This window comes from Rhynchophorus ferrugineus, unplaced genomic scaffold (genome assembly GCF_030347505.1).
Source record: "Rhynchophorus ferrugineus isolate W39M unplaced genomic scaffold, kcgeb_rfMv2 rfM1, whole genome shotgun sequence".
In the NCBI taxonomy this organism is placed as follows: Eukaryota; Metazoa; Arthropoda; class Insecta; order Coleoptera; family Curculionidae; genus Rhynchophorus; species Rhynchophorus ferrugineus.
In genome coordinates, this window is record NW_027472580.1 from 26576716 (window position 1) to 26594154 (window position 17439).

At 32.6% G+C, this 17439-nt stretch overlaps 1 protein-coding gene and 2 non-coding genes across 7 annotated transcripts in view; 2 read left to right on the top strand and 1 right to left on the bottom strand.

The window, feature by feature from the left end:
* Pde11 (Phosphodiesterase 11) overlaps nt 1–17439 on the top strand; it is a 456074-nt gene that overhangs the window by 182887 nt on the left and 255748 nt on the right. The window lies entirely within an intron of this gene.
* TRNAF-GAA (transfer RNA phenylalanine (anticodon GAA)) lies at nt 11692–11764 on the bottom strand. The gene has a single exon. It is a non-coding gene; the product is annotated as a tRNA-Phe (tRNA).
* On the top strand, nt 15386–15458 carry TRNAF-GAA (transfer RNA phenylalanine (anticodon GAA)). Its single transcript has one exon. It is a non-coding gene; the product is annotated as a tRNA-Phe (tRNA).

Here is a 17439-nt window from a genome sequence, read left to right on the forward strand (position 1 = left end):
ATTTTACCTAATTTAATTACTATTCAGTTATTTTAAAACAACCCTGTGTCTATTAATCATATTTTTTAGGTTTTAATCGACTTCAATTATACCGCGCACATTTAAATGGCGGGTGTATTCATGCGTACTGACACTTTTTAACACACACCCAGAGGATATCACGGTTGTTACTGGCATAATTTGGGGCGCCACAATGGCAAGCAGCACTTTATTTTGGAATATCTGAATGATGCCTATGTCGGATTTGCTGGTAGCACTACAGAGTTTCATATCAAATATCCATATGCGCCCAAAAATTGATTTATACAACAATACCTCATTGTGGAAAAATGATGAACGCCCTATAAGCCAATATATCCAGTTCAGTTTAAACCCAAGTTATTAACGCTTTATTCGTATACGTTTCTTACAGGTTAAGCCTTGATTCAGATAGATTCCCAGATGTTTAACATTACTTCACTATTACATTATTAACTGCTTCTGGGATCTCACGATTATTAGTATTTACCGGAGGACATGTCCCTCTACACAGAGTGAACGTCACGTACATAGGTTTCATATCATTCGTCTTGATACGCCATGTTTTCAACCACAAATATATTTTATTGAAATAAAGTTGGTGGTTTCTTGTACCTGATGATGGATACTTGTGACATGATAAAATCACCGTATCGCCAGTTTGTTGCCACAGTAGTGGTATGGTGAAGTGGGTACGTCAGTTTTATGTAGGAGATATAACAATAAGGACCTTATGAATTTTTTATGCCACAAGTCTTTAATAGCAACAACTCATGATATGATTTTATATGATTTTAATATGATTATGATTTACATTATTTTAATATGATTATAATATGATTTAATATGATTTTAGTAACTTTTTAAAAAATCGCTGGGGGTTAGCTGTGTATTCCTTGACATAAACTTCGTTCTTCGTAAAATGGCTTACTTGACATTACTGTTCCCCTTATTTTATTGAGGGTTAAACAGATTATTTTTAATATTTTCTTTATATATGTGAAAGTCTCTTTTTTTACCAATTACTGTTTAATGTGGGCCGCCAACGGTTCTCGATATTAAGTTTACTAAGTGGTAAGTGACCAGTTTAAAGACCACCGGTCAACTTAGAGTCATCCGATCTTATCTAGCCTGGCTACTAGCGTGACTAGGATAGTTATTCCTTGTTGAATTTGACATTGCTGCCTAGAGACATTTATAATTATAATCACAAATATAAAGTGCATCCATGTCCATTTCTGTCATTTTAACCGCTACCCCACGAAGCCGGCTTTAACATGTTTTGGGCCTATTGAATAATAAAGCGATCTTTCGCCAAACTATTATCCGGGATTGTATGTTTTAGATATAAGGTATCAAGAATTGCTTCTAAGAAAAAAAGACAATAGACAGTATGTTAAAGAACTGTTTATTGATATTAAAATGACAAGGTACAGCTTTCGCAGTCATTTTATCACAGATTGGTTAAATTTGAATATCTTCAGTGGCGAATTTAATCATTCACTTTTGGTGAACATTAGTCAAACTATAATTTTACAACATATATTTATTATAAAAAATATATTGAATAATGGCAAAGAACATATAACTAAATTCCATAATTGTTTTTTATATTTTTACAATAAATTGAAAGTGATTAATGATGGTGAAAAAATAGACCTCCACCTGTTAGTTACTAACCGTTGAATGATAATTGTAAATCAAATGTCAATTAAAGAAAAAAAAGCATTTGTGTAGGTGTGAAATATCTGTAAAAATCGACCACATTCATATGCATAAAGAAGCAATTAACTGAGAACCGACTGTATCATTTATATCAGAATTAAGTAAAAGGTTATTGTTTACATAAACGCAGTGTGGGGTAGGTGATTTCAACTTTGATACATGAGAAAAATGACGAGTGGCCTTAGGTTAAGCCAAGCAGCATTTGTTTTGAAAGTAGCATTTTTTCGTTGTTTTCTTAATGCATAGCATATTCGAACTGTTTGGCTTTTCTTTTGAGCGTAGGTGCGGTCTGCTTATCTGAATATGTAAAAATAATGCCTTTTATTATTATTAATTTGTTTATTTTATTATGAAACCAGAATTGCTTTGTTTTAGTCATTTGCACGCGTTTTAATATTGCATTGCAGGGTAATGGTTATTGGGAACTAGTGTAGTCTATTCAAAACAGTAGTGAGACACGTGACCTGAATTTGTGACACAATGTTGCCGCTTCAACTTTGATTAATGTACTAATTTTGTCTTTGACGTATAACAAAATCCTAATCTAAATAAAGTAGTAAAACATGAATAAAATGTAAGTATGTAAATTTATTTCAACATTTTAGTACATCTATTGCATATATTATCAAAGATCTTAAAACAACAAAAACCACAATTATTTATAGGTTAGGTAGGTACCCATGAGGTAGTTCTAGGCGCGTTTTTTTTATAAGGCCTAATCCACCTATTTAACAATTGTATATCTGAGTAATGTATTTTATTTTCATTAGAGAACATATTTACCTTTTACGTTTAGTTCTTGTTTACTTCGATGCAGTGTTTCTTTGTAAAGTCAGTTTGATATTACTGCATATATCTTTAGTTTGTTACTACCTGTATATATCTTTCTTGATAAAACTAGTTGTAATTACTGCATTGTCCTTAATGCATTTGCCATAACTGCAAAAGAGTTAGTGTTATTTCTCTCGTCATACATGCTAACCAAACGTTTTCCTAACCATATTTTTTCTGAACAATAACACACATGCAATTATAGCTTTCATACTTTATAACACAATTTCCTGCAGTGAAAATATATTAATTATATACTGACTTTTAGTTGTTTCCTCTCTCATCACCATGTCTTGGTAATTGTCAGCATTGAATCATAAACCATCATTCATGGAAGTTTTATTTAATCCCTGTCACTTTCAGAATCACTATTCTAGTGAATAACTAAGCTGCTTATTTCCAATCTGTCAACAACTTGCTGACGATTCCACCATTTGCTAATTTCTTCCTCAATATGTTTTATCGAGGTCATCCAAACCGAAAGCGTTATTGTCATTCTTGATTTCATTCATTATTATGTTCCCATAATCTAGACAGTTCTGGTTTGAATATCCTTCTTTACCTGAACGTCTATTATATTAACCCTTTACAATACCCCATATCAACTCATTTGGATTAAATATGGAGTGATAATAAGGAAAACGAAAACGTAATACTGTACATAAAATGTAATTAAATATTTCATTTATATTTACCGATTAACAATTTGAAATAGTTCATTCTTTAACATGGTCTTTTCAAAACTTATATTATGCACTTTAAACCATTCTTTAATTGCAGCCTTTGTTGATGCTCTCGCTAGAATCTTCGCCAGTACACCACTGTACTATGATATGGTACATTGTCCATAACAATAACTGATGGTTCCTCCAAGTTCTTTAAAAGCTGGTTTTCAAACCACTTTAAAAACAAGTTATGGTTAATTTCTTCATGGTAGTCACCCTTGGACTTAAAGGAAAACACTAATTCTGCACCAGGAATAAAACCATTCCTGTTTCCAACATATGTTGCATATGTCAGCAATGAATTTTTAATAAATGTTATGATTAACAAAACCTAATCAATAGTTATTCCAAATAGTTTATCTTTTTCCATCAACTTTCATTGATTTTACACTGCATTTATTATCATCTTGCCATGAGCAACCCAATGTACCATTTTGATAAATCTTGATGAAAATGTCTCATCTAAATACACAAAATCATATAATAATTCTTCCTTGATTTTGACATAAGTTTTTAAAAATTGTATTATTCTGAAAGCAGTGTCTGGAAGTTCCATTAAACCCCTTCGTGGGTTATCTTTATACCACTTAAATCCTACATTACGTAACAGCGTGTGAAGGGATGTTCTACATCTCTCAAATAGCTGCATATCTTTCCAGCTGGCTAATGACATATACACAAAATTAAATTACGAACAAAACAAATCTAACCGGTTGCTCGGCACTGGCTTCAAAGTGATGAGTTGGTAGTAGTTAAAATAATATTGTAAATAGATAAATAGATTTAGGTAGGTATTAAGCTAAATTGTGTGTATATAGTAGAATATAAAATACGTGTAGTAGATAGGTTAAATAAGTTTTTTGTTTATTTTTATTCAGTTATTACAACGATTATTATGTACATATTTTAGTTTAAATCGTTTTTTTTGTGTTAAAAATCTAAGTTGGATTATTTTTTAGTTTTTTGGTCAGTTCCTTTTTTATTTTTTAAATTCGGTTCAATTTTTTTGTTAAAATTATTTTATACCAATTTAATTTTAAAGTAATGACGCAATGAATATCTTGTCATAAAGTCAAATATATCTCCACTTTATCAACCGCTTTCCCCTTCTCCCGCCTACTCATCCTATAGAATGACTACAGAATTCCCCACGTCAGCTCAGCGGATATCACAATGAAACCCAGCGAATCCTCCCGACCCCTCATTTTGTACATGAAGCGCATTGTTTTACTTCATGTAAAGGGGCTTTTTACGTCAGCGGCCGCTACCCGTGGTGGGATATGTGGGGGTGTTGGGGAGAACATATCTAAAAATAGCCGACGAGTCTCTAAAAATAGGGTAACAATTATTGTCGTAAGTTGTGGAGTGGTCAGCAAATATCGAGGTGTTTCTTTTTTACTCGCTTCTTCTTTCTAGCCGAGTTAGAAAATGTGTAAGTCGATTGCAAATAAATAGAGTGTGCTAAAGTTTATTTTTACTTGCTTATATTTACCGGCTTAATATTTACTGTTTTTGCTTTTTAACTCTAGATATTTTAACTTTATTACTTTACACCTATGGCGCCATCTTTTGCTCGATAAATGCTTATGTTATTAAACATTAAAATAATAGAGAATGTCAAATAAATCAAAAACTATGTTTTATATTTTATTTATTTGAAATTGGTCTGTCAATGTCCTATCTTTAAATACAATTATTTTTATTTCCGTCTTTTTTTTCCTTCTCAAGTTAGAAAGAAAATGTTACCTTAAACTAACAATTAGTGACAGTTGTCAATCAGTATGTTATTTTACATATTTTTCAAGTAAAGTATATTTAAATATTGCGGAGAAAAATCACGAATCAATCCCAAAAATGACTACCACTTCATTATTAAGCTGAAAATATAAATAGCAACCCTCCTACAAATATTTTTGCATTAGTATAATTGTCTATATGTAAGAAAGAACAGGATATATTACATGCAATATCCTGCACAGAAAACGATAGAAAATAATAAGCTATATTGCCCTCCTTTACTAATGGCGCTACATTCTTTTCGAGCCGATCCATAGAGTCGATCATTTGAAGACAACAAAAAATCTAGAATATTTATATTCTGTGTTATATTAATAATTCCATAGGTATAATAATTAAATTGTTGTGTTATCCTTGGTGGTTTAACATACATTGGTTTTAAAATATGGAAGAACAACGGTAAGTGCAGAATGTGAGGTTACATTTTTAAAAGTTTTAAAATCCAAACAGCATCAATTTTATTTATAGTAGAAATTTTAGCGCCAAATGCATAACACAATTATTTTCAACGACATCAAATCGGTATCAATATAAGCCAAAATTTAATGACAACAAGAACACGGAACAAAATGTTTCTTGTTGTGTTGGAAATAGTGAATTTATTAATGAGGTTTGTCCATCAAGAATAGTAGCAAAAATTGTAATAACTAGTAATAATTCGGCATTTATTTTAAACATGATGTAGGACAAAATATTAAAATATATAAATAAAACTATCAACGACACTCTAATGATCTAATGACCAACAAGGAAAAGAGAAGGCCTTTTTTATATGTGAGTATGTAAATGAATTATTGTTTTGTAAAAATAATGATGTATTTACTGGAGATTCCTTTTAACTTAAAAGTGCGATTATCCACAAAGTAATGTACAATATGTTAACTGAAAGCTCGAGGTAGTCAATAATATTAATGGGGTTTGTGGATCAAGAATTGTAGCAAATATTGCAGTAGTTGAATAAAAACTTGCTACACTTGAATTATTCTCTTCAAAAAATCAACGGAGTTCAATATGCGCATGCGCAAAATCCGGATATATTTTTTAAGTAATGTCTCCTATACACGAATGTTTCGTGCTCCGTGCAATAGAGACACAGGGCTTGCAGCATTTGTAAACATATATGGTATCTTATCCTTAAAAAACAAACAAAAGCATTCATTTTGAATGTGGGTTTTCAAGTCCTTTAATTAATGATTGACGTAATATTCAAAATCTGTCGAGCAGCAGCATATTTCGCTTTTCAAAGATAGAACTCAAAGCTTGTCCTAACGTTGATTTTACAACTTCTTCTGTATGGCTCCGAGACTTCACTCACTCTCTCTTATACTCTTACATTGGTAAACTCGAAGTACTCCAAGTACAATGCTGAAAGTCAATTTAACAAGTTTTTCTCCGATATCGTATTAAAAATATAGGTATAAGATTGAGATTAGACCATATTTACACAATCAAAACGGTTTTGGCTCATGAGCTTCTGGGTCGAAATCATTTTAAATAGAAGAATGGCTTGCAATAATCGATGTACTAAAATCATAGGTATAAAATTATGTAAAAAACAGGAGATCCATAGTATTTGACAACTACCGATACCTTAGAAACCTTGCACACTATGAATAACTTATTAGTTGATAATCAGTTCAGTCTGTCTGAATGCGACCCTCCAACTTTTCGATACCATTTTTATAGTACGATTTGTCCTTTGCTTCAAAATAGGCCTCATTCGACGAAAATTTCTTCCCGGCGACCATTCTTTTGAGATCTGAGAACAGGAAATAATCGCTGGGGGCCAGATCTGGAGAATACGGTGGATGAGGAAGAAACGTCATAACCTTGCCAGCCGAATGTTACGTTTTCCGACCCTCTGGAGCGGGTTCATCGTGTGCAGTCTACTCGGATGACTGTCGCTTGGAGTTCGGAGTGAAATGATGGAGGCATTGTCACATATCGACGCAAAAACTCGGGTTTATTGCGCTTGATCATCTTTTCAAACGCTGCTCCGAATCATCCACTCGTCGTTGTTTTTGGTCAAAAGTGAGCTCGCGCGGGAATAATATGATGTATACTAGGGATACAGAAGAAATATCGATATATCGATATTTTCTAAAAAAGTATGGATATTTTTGGCCGATATTGATTTGCCTGATATATCGATATTTTTCGATGTCTTCTCAGAATTAATTTGGTGTGGTAAATTTGGTTTTAGATTAAATTGGTTATAAAAAGGTTGATCTAAAATGTTACTACTTTTAAAGAAATTTGGAAATAATATATATTTTTGTGGGCTAGTATTTCTCTATTTTTATTTTTTCTTAAAAATGTCGATATATTTTTTTGTAAAATATCGATATTTTTTATACTTATTGCAAAAAAATCTACTGCGTTCACTGTCTTCGGTGCTCATTTCAGCACGTCTAAAGTTAGCATACCAATCCTTGAAGGTTGATTTTCCTGGGGCAGTGTGCAGAAAGTCGGCATCAAGCCAAGTTTGGCGTCAACTGTATTTTTCCCTTCAAAAAGTAATATTTTATCAACGCGCGAAATTCCTTTTTATCCATTTTTATCCAAAAGTTGCTTCGCTCAAAATGCTACAAGCATTAGTCCCAAACTAATGATCCGACAGCTGTCAAATTTATACAGGCATCTTTCAAGAGTTAGGGCTAACTAAAAAATATATGGATTTGATTCTAGTAGCGCCATCTATGCGTCAGGCAGGGGACTTTTCAATTGAACTGTTAATAAGGTAACCATTTAAAACGATTGGGCATCTAGTCAAAAAGTGTCAACGCAACGGTAAACCTTTTACCTTCTAGTGGAATCACTGGCCGTCTGAAAATCTTGATGAAAACTTAGTGCACCACAACGCATTAATATAATTACCACTCCAAACTTAACTCGGGAATTTTCATATAAGATGTGTATGATCAGTTAAACCCAAGAAATGCGAACCTTAACATAATCATTAGTGTTAAAGAACCTAACAACATTTGCATTTCAATCAAAATATTTTCTAATTCTTATTCGACCACGATAAACCACCGATACCTAGTCACTGTCAATCACCAACAGTTACTAAGCCGTCATAATTTCGTTATTAAAAGCGTCGCAATAACCTGCAAAACAGCTGACTGCGGAGGCAAAGCCGCGGGCAAGGTCAGTATTGTGGCGCCACAATCAACCGAACGCTCTTTTTTTTTGGTTGGTATTTTTCTAGGTGATCTTTTTTTTGCCATGTTGTTCGCGGTCACGCCTGTTCCACCAGATGGAACCACAAAAAGTTTACCAATCGATCTGGTATTGGTTACGGAGATATTAATCTTATTTCGTAAACGTCGCTTGTGATCAGCGGTTCAAATTGGTACTAGGGTGTGTCAAGTTTAAACCAGTACGAGATCAAATTATGTCGAGTTCGTGGAAGACCAATCGATACATGTAACCACGAAGATGAGGTCAACAGAAACGTTTTGTAGTTTGGAATTTATTAGTAGTCAAGTTTACTACTAATTACCCTCAAGATATATTACACGGTGTTATTTTTTCTAATAGTAATATAAAGTTAGTAATAGAATATTAAGAATTTAATTAAGGCCTTTATAATGGTATATTCTCCGGATCTCTAGTTTGGTTTTATCTAACAATTTTTCTCTGTATCTTAGTGTTTAACATAGTAGATAAACATAAAATAACACTCCACATTACTTGATTGGTGATTAATTTATTTACTTGATATTATTGGATTTACATTGTTTGGGTACTTTCTGGTACTGTTCCTATTAATTATCTCCATTAATAACAGTTTTAGTTGTCAAACATGCCTACTTTAATAAGCATGATAATTAATACTAAAATAGTGCTCTATAATGGTGGGTACAGGCCTGAGCATTCGGGGCGAATTTCGTGGGAAAAATGAAAATGCGCATGAGCAGATTTGAATTCGGCGAACATTCGGGATGAACAGATTTCAAAATTGGTTCAAAGTCGTAGTGCGCATGCACTTTGCTTAGTTCCACTGTTCGCCACAATGACTTTCAGCGCTTGCCAACGAACGGAACGCATTTGAAGGAGCCGCGGAAGCGGCCAACAAATTTGGGTGAACGTGGGAAAAATTGGCGGGATTATGAATGACATGTTTTGGTTTCGAGAAAATAACCCTGTTTTTCTTTGTAATTTAATTATTGCTACAAAGATGTCTGAATGATAAATATGTGTTTTATATCTATAGATGATTAATAATAATACATAAAATTATATAAAAATCTCATAGAAAATACGAAAAATTAAAATATTTATATTTTATTTGCAGGAATCTTATTATGATATCTGAAATAATATTTAACTTTAATTTCTATTTTACAAATGGTAATTACAAAAAAATTGCTCTTAGAGCAACGTTGGAGCTAAGCAAAGTGCATGCGCACTACGACTATGAAGCAATTTCGAAACTTGTGCCACACGAATGCAGACCGAATTCAGTTCTGCTCATGCGCATTTTCAATTTTCTTACGAAATTCGCCCTGAATGCTCAAGTCTGTGCCCACCATAACATTTGAATTTGTTCTTAAGACCTAAATTCACGACAGGACACCCGTCTATTTCACGTGACGTCAGTTCTATGTAAATGTAAACGACAGTAGCTAAAACAGTAAAAGAAAATATTTTGAATGATAATTATGAATTCTTTGCACGATGGCGTTGACAATAGAAAATATAGAATACGATAGGTAAATATAAATTGTTAGAAATAATATTAATCTAATACAACCTTCAATATCAATCTACGAAAAAGTGCTTTTAAAATCCGATTTTGCAGGTTTGGAGCTTTTAAATTATTATATCTTTTAAAAGATTACAAAAATATTAACAACAAGGTTTGACAATTTTAAATTTTGTTGGTTGGGCCTGAAACTCTGTCAACATGTAAAATAAATTCCTGGCTGTATCTTTATTCCAAGGTTAGCTTTTATTTCGAGAACTTGAAACCAAACTAATCTATTTTATTAGATAAATACGACATTTTTGTGATCATTCATTACTGAGATATTACTTCGATATTGTTTTGTACTCGTTCTGCCTACTCTCCTTTTGATGTATGCTTTTTTTTCTTTTCGATGATAGGTATATTGAAATGTCCATGCTTTCATTGTCATTATATTATTAAGGATTAATTGTTCTTCGATATATGTTGCATTGGCTGTTGGAAGATTTTGCAACTGAAGTTTCTTCATGTACATAGGTAGAGAAATAAATACTGTTTAGACATTTTACTATGCTAAATTAGTATTCTTTTTTACTAATGTTAATATACAAGTTTTTCATCAAATAAGAAAGTGTATATATATTTTATCATCAAATTTTGTCGGATATGCAGTAACGTAGACATCTTGCATCTTGATGCTTGACATCTTAACTGTTTCGTCCTAAAAAAGTAAATTGGGTTTTCCATTGTTATGGTCCCATAATAGGGAAATTTCCTGTCTATTTTTGTAACTTCGTCCATCAGTGATGCTTTAGTAACCTTCGAATGTCATAAATATTGTAACATATATAGACTCTGACGTGGTTTTCTAAACTTCAGTATTCTTAAATTCTAATAGTCAACTGCTAAGATTATTTGAATAACTGTACTGCAACTGTTATACTAGGTCCAAATTCTAGAGCTAGGTTACAGGGTGCTTCTAGAACTTCTAAATTTCCAAATTATACTAATGCAGGGGGAGTTCCTAACTGAGACACCTTCAATGCATTTGCCAAAATTATAGTAGAGTAGATTAAGAGACTAGAGTAGTTCAGTGAAACTTCAGGGCAATCGATGATCCAACATCCAAAGTCAATTATCTAATTCATCTTTCAAAAAGTCGCTTTTTAAGTTAATTAATATTAGTTATTAATTTACTTTAGTTATTAATGATTAATAATATTTTAGTTTTTAGCTTAAGTATTTCAAATATATTTAATATACTTGAATACTCTGTAAATGACATCAGTCCCCCTCTGTCTGGCCCGAAATTTGAAATATTTCCGTGTCGCTGAACTTTTATTTTTGTTAGGAGAAAGAAAGTAAGCAAATTTAACAAAAATGTGTGAATACCTCGTGAAATTGAAAAATATAACAAACTAATCTTTAATAATTATAAGATCGTATTGATTATATTCGATCAACCTTAGTTTCTCATACATTTTCAACTGGAGATTTTCCATAAATTTCATAATTTCTTATCTGGACTAGGCCTAAAGTTTTAAAACGGGGGCTCCGAACCACGGTCCTTAGCATTAAGCCTACCGACTGGCGAGTGACCAACTTTAGAAATCATCCCAGAAGACATCCGGTCTTACTCAGCCTAGTTAGGGGCGTGACTGGGATCATTTTCCTTGCCGGATTTTACACTCTTGCCTACAACATTCACAAATTTAAAACAATCACGACCATAAGTTTACGACCATGCCCCAGCAAGATTCGAACCCGCGGTTCAGGCAACAGGAGTAGGACCGTCCCATCGTCTTTACTAGTACGCCACCAAGCCGGCTTGACAATGTTTGACAACCATTTAGCAACTATAAAATAATGCAAAAAATAAAATTTCTAATAAAGAAAAAGTTATGCCGAAACCCGGGATCGAACCAGGGACCTTTAGATCTTCAGTCTAACGCTCTCCCAACTGAGCTATTTCGGCTGATGTAAAGATTTGTCTGTAAATTTTATATAAACTGATGTATGTCAATATATTTTTAATGTGTAGATTTTTAAAAACAAACAAAAATTTAAAAAATGGTAATCTTCACGTATTAAGAAAATATTTGTATTTATTGTCAGATCGACCAATGAGTGAAATTTTAATAACAGCTTCGAATCACTCCATATAATTTAGGCAAGAAAAAAAAACTAACGTCATCAGTGATGTTTGACCTGATTATATCGCGTTAATTACTAATCAAATGCGCTAAATATATGAATGACTTAATGTTCAGTAGTACTTATTATTGATGTTATGATTGATAAGTTTAAATAAATTGGTCATTGTAATGAGTATTTAACTGATGTAGATTCAATTCTATTTAGAACTAGTACGATAAAACGTAAATATCATTACTATCGCATTTTGCTTAAATTCGTCTGCTTGTTCTTTTTCAAAGCAAACCAAGTCTTTTCAGTAGAGCAGTAAATACACGTTATCAAAGGCTATGATGTGGGTCAACGTTGACGTCAATATTTTGAAGAATTTTGCTATTTGATAAATTGGCTCACTAGTACCAATCCAACTGGAAAAGACACTAGAAGTGTAGCAGTTTAAGGTAAATGATGTGGCTCGGTGAATGGAGGTAAAACGAAATGAACAGTGGTGTTTACATTATGTGACCGTTATTTATTGAAGTAGTATACAAAATATAAAAATACAAATGATAAAACGGATGGCAGCGGTGTTACCTGTTGACGAGGCTTGGACAGTCGATGGTGGCACGTCTAAACCAAACGATAGGCGAGTACTGAATGAATGGAAATACCCTTCAATAACATCCCAGATAAACGTCTCGGGTTTGCCAGCTATTCGTTATCGGGCTCTAGTTGGCGCTGCTGGCACCCCGCCCGTGTTCAATTCAAATTATTTAGTTAGTACATTGTCACTAGTCGTTTCCGTTTAACCTACAATTTGTATTTATGATAACTTAAATCTAGGTATATAACTAGCTAATTAGGAGGACCCATCGGCCCTATCTCAGTCTCTGATCAAATAATACTTATACTTGTCAGTGCTGTATTTTTTTAATATATGCACCTCACTACACAACACCACAAGATCAGATGGTTTGATTATTTTAAGTATGTGTCCTGTTCTGGTGGTATCCAAAAGCTGCAATATTTCAATATTCTTATGAGAAAGGATTCTTTCCTCATGCCCCATTGCAATTCTCTTGATTTCTTGACTGACTGTGGGTATCTGAAGGTCTCGATGTAGAGTCAGTCCTGTAGTATTTGGGTGCGCCCACAATACCTCTCAGAACTTTGTTCTGAAAAATTTGTATTTCATTTATGTTACTCTTTACAGAACATCCCCATAATTGAACTCCGTATGTCCATATAGGTTTCATTATTTGCTTATATAATGGCAATTTATTATATACTGATAATTGTGATTTTTTTACAATTAGCCAGTACATTTTCCTATATTTCAATTCCAATTCTTTTCTTTTCTTCTTTATGTGTTCCTTTCAACCAAGTGTTGCATCAAGATTCATTCCGAGATATTTATCGTTGTTGCTATATGGAATGATAGCATTATTTAATGTTACTGGTGTTTGTACGATGTTTATAGGTGAACTGCACATGTACAGATTTACTTTCATTAACTCTTATTTTCCAAGCTTGCCTCCAATTTTTTATATTGTCACATGCCTGTTGTAATTTTCGTGAGGCTTCTTCACTATTGTCTCCGCCAGCTATAATCGGAGTATCATCAGCAAATGTAGCCATCGTACTATTCTCCAATTGTGGTATATCACAAGTGTAGAATATATAAAGCATTGGTCCCAGTACATTTCCTTGTGGTACACCTGCTTTAGCTTCTTTTATTGTAGAATAAGCTTCTTCTTGTTTGGCTCTAAACCTTCTGGTTGTAATGTACGATTTTCATAGTTCTGTGTGTGGTCTTGGTAGCATTTTCTGTAGTTTATGAACAAGATCTGTGCTACATCTAAGGATATAGCTGAGTATACTTTTTTACTTTCGTAGGCTTTTTCAATAACATCTTATATTCTGTGGACCTGGTCAATTGTTGAATGCTTGTTAATAAACCCAAACTGGTGTGTTGGTATTAGGTTTTCTCTTTCTATGATCGGTTTTATTCTTTTCAACAGGAGTTTTTCAAAAACCTTAGATATTATTGGCAGCAGTGATATAGATCTATAGGCTTTTATTTCGTTTGGTGACTTCCCAGGTTTTGGGATCATTACAATTTCCGCCATCTTCCAAATGCCTGGGACATGTTTTAATCTAAATGCTGTATTGACTAAGTTAGTGAGTTTTAGAATTCCCTTTCTTGGTAGTTTTTGCAGTAATTCTCTTGTTATTAAATCGTAGCCTGGTAATTTCCTGGGGTTAATGTCAGTTTTAATTTTCAGCTTCTATATCCGGCAAATTATGTTCAATATTAGTTTCGTTTGGTTTGAAAGTTTTTCTATATATTCAGCAAATGCTTCTGCTTTTTGGTGATTATCACGTGTCCAATTCCCACATAGGTCTCTTATAGGTGGACTGTGTAAACATGAGCGCTTTAGATGTTTGGTGGCTTTCCAGAGGGAGTAATCAGTTTCTTTATCATATTAATGAAAGAAATTAATAAAAAAATTAATGACTTAATGAAAGTAAATGAGTGCATGTAAATGTTACCAATAAGCACACTGTTTAAGTGTTAATAATTATTAACAATCATTTTATTCCATATGAAAACACAGCTAAGTACCTAGGCATAAACCTAGATGCGAAGTTACGGTGAGAAAAACACATTAAGAAGGAAAGAGAACTGCTGAATCTCAAATATAGAAAATTATATTGGATATTAAGTAGACACTGAATTATCAATTCGAAATAAATTGATGACATACGAACAGGTACTAAGGCGTGTGTGTCTATGCAAGCAGTATAGAAGTCATACAAAGATTCCAGAACAAGGTGCTAAGGAGTACTGTCAGTGCCCCTTGGTATGTAAGAAACAGCGACTTACACAATGACAGACGAGATAAGAAATGTTGCAAAGAAGCATGAAGATCGACTTAATAGCCATAAGAACGTCGCAGCAATCCAGCTACTAGACCATAGTGGAATAGTGAGAAGACTTAATAAGACCAAACTTTTGCTAGTGTTGTACAGTGGGTTAAAAGCAGATCACAGTGTGTGTTGTTTGGTGTAGCCAGGAGTGAGCAAAACTGAGGAAACGCCAGTGGATTAAACTCGATAACATACCTTAACTTTAAGATTTTATTCGGAAAATATTGCTCGTCAATTTTATTCTAGATGTTGTAATTAACAATAAACAAAAATATATAAAAAAAACTAGTACCAATCCAAATTGAATTTAAAAGGTTGTGGGCAATATATTTGACATCATGTATGACGTATATTGACTATTCTATTGGACGGGCTATATACCTATTAGAGCTGAAGAACGTATGAAGTTGTGTTAAAATTGAAAAAAAAGAACAAGAATGAAAACTATGAGAGGACGTAAAATACATATTACCTATTTAAATTAAAATTAAAAAGATGTTCCGATAGCTATAAAATAGGAAAACTGTCATTAGCCGAAATAGCTCAGTTGGGAGAGCGTTAGACTGAAGATCTAAAGGTCCCTGGTTCGATCCCGGGTTTCGGCATAACATTTTTTAAAACTTTTTGTGTATTCCTTTGTATTATGTTTATAACATAATAATAATATAATGTTTAATTTTTATAACATATCATTTTTATTATAACCTTTGTGTATCCCCTGTAGTTGTTTTAAATGTGAAAGTGAGTTTGAATTGAGTGAACCATAAATAATATATGCAAGTTTAAATAATAAAACTTTTAATTAAAAAAAAAATTAAACGAACAGTTCTTATAACTAATTATGTGCGACTAATTTTGAAGCGGAACAGATTATAGGTATTTTAATAAAAATGTATTTAATAAAAATGAATAGTATTTCAAATATTAATGTTACCCTAACCCGTAATTTATAATTTTCTGTTATTAGCCACATGGCCAGTTTTATTACATACAAAGAGATTTCATGCCAGTTGGCTTTGATGACTATCCAGTGGAAATATTTCCCTTGTTCAGTGGAAATTCATTTTATCTGCCGCATTACTAACAAATCGGTGCAGACGACGTTCTTTTTTTTTGCTGATGTAGGAAAACGAGAATCGCTATTGTAATCGTTTCACTTAGACTTGTTGTAGTGGTTGTCGCGAAGGAATGCATACGGAATCGGTGCGTGTGTGGGTACCCGTGTACGCTCGATATTACACTTAACGTTGTCTCTTATCGTAACTTATCTGTAGTTGTTTGTATGTTTAGGAGAGGTTTCGATAAGGTTTAGTCGCCTCTATAGGGAGACACGCTAAAATTAAATAATGCACTATTTGTTTTCACAGTTTTTAATCAGCTATCAGCGTAATACCAGGTCAGTAATTTTAATAAGAGATAATTCAACCGATTTTTTTTCTAGACACGCCATAACAATCTGAAAGATAGTTGCGCACATGTGCATGTGTCTTGGGAGTCATCAGGGTTAATGATTGTTCCTGATTTTCAATCTCTGTCACCTTGAATTAGGATGATGACAGTAATATCATATTTATCTACAGATATCAGTTAATGGATTTATAAAATTGCATTTATTTTCATATTTAGGTCGAGTTTGATAATTTATTTGATAAAATATAATTCGATGAACCGCCATAATATGATGAACACCGGTAGCGGCAAGGAATATCGATATAATCATATATCCTGTAAAATATTATAAAATAGATATTATTGGTAATTTTCAAACTAAAAGGTCCTATCTTCTACAAAACAAGCTAAACTAAACTTAGTCCCACAATACTAATGTTGGGAACAACAGTAAAAAAGTAGTAAGTTGATAGTAAAAAAACTAACGACTGAAACTAATAATTACTATTTTAGTTAAATGCACATTTCGACTAACATTCATGATAACATATGGAGATGTACGAATTCCTTTTCGTATTCATTTTAAGAAAGGAAAGGTCGGATACAATTGTTTTATTTTATGTGCTATACAGATTGGCAAATGACAGTGTGAAAAAAGGAATGGAGAATAATGATCCCAAAATATTTAATCGTATTTTAACATTCAGAAAGTAACAATGACATAATATAATTAATGTAATTGGTTTATTTCTATTTCATTCCAATATATACTTACTAATTTTTTTTCGACCGCGCCATAAGTTGGACGTGAGATGTATATATTCCTTTTCAAATTGTCTTTGCGAAAGAAAAGGAAAAAGGTAATTGCTGTAATTTATTGCATTCAAAATATTAGTTTCATTTTGAATGATGTAAAATTATTATTATAAAGTAAAATTAAAATATGTATAAAACCATAAATATTACATATTTATATCTATGTAGCCAGAACGTTGAAAATTAGTCGAATGAAACTAGTATGTTCGAAAAGAGTACATTAAAGTATACGACTGAAATAGTCCGAAAGATAAAACCGAAAATAGCGACTGAAAGTAGTTGACTGAAACTGTCGATAGTAAAAAGTAGTCAATAGTCGTTTTTAGTCAATAGTTCCCTACGCTACACAACACTAGACTACAGAGAAATTAACAAGATATA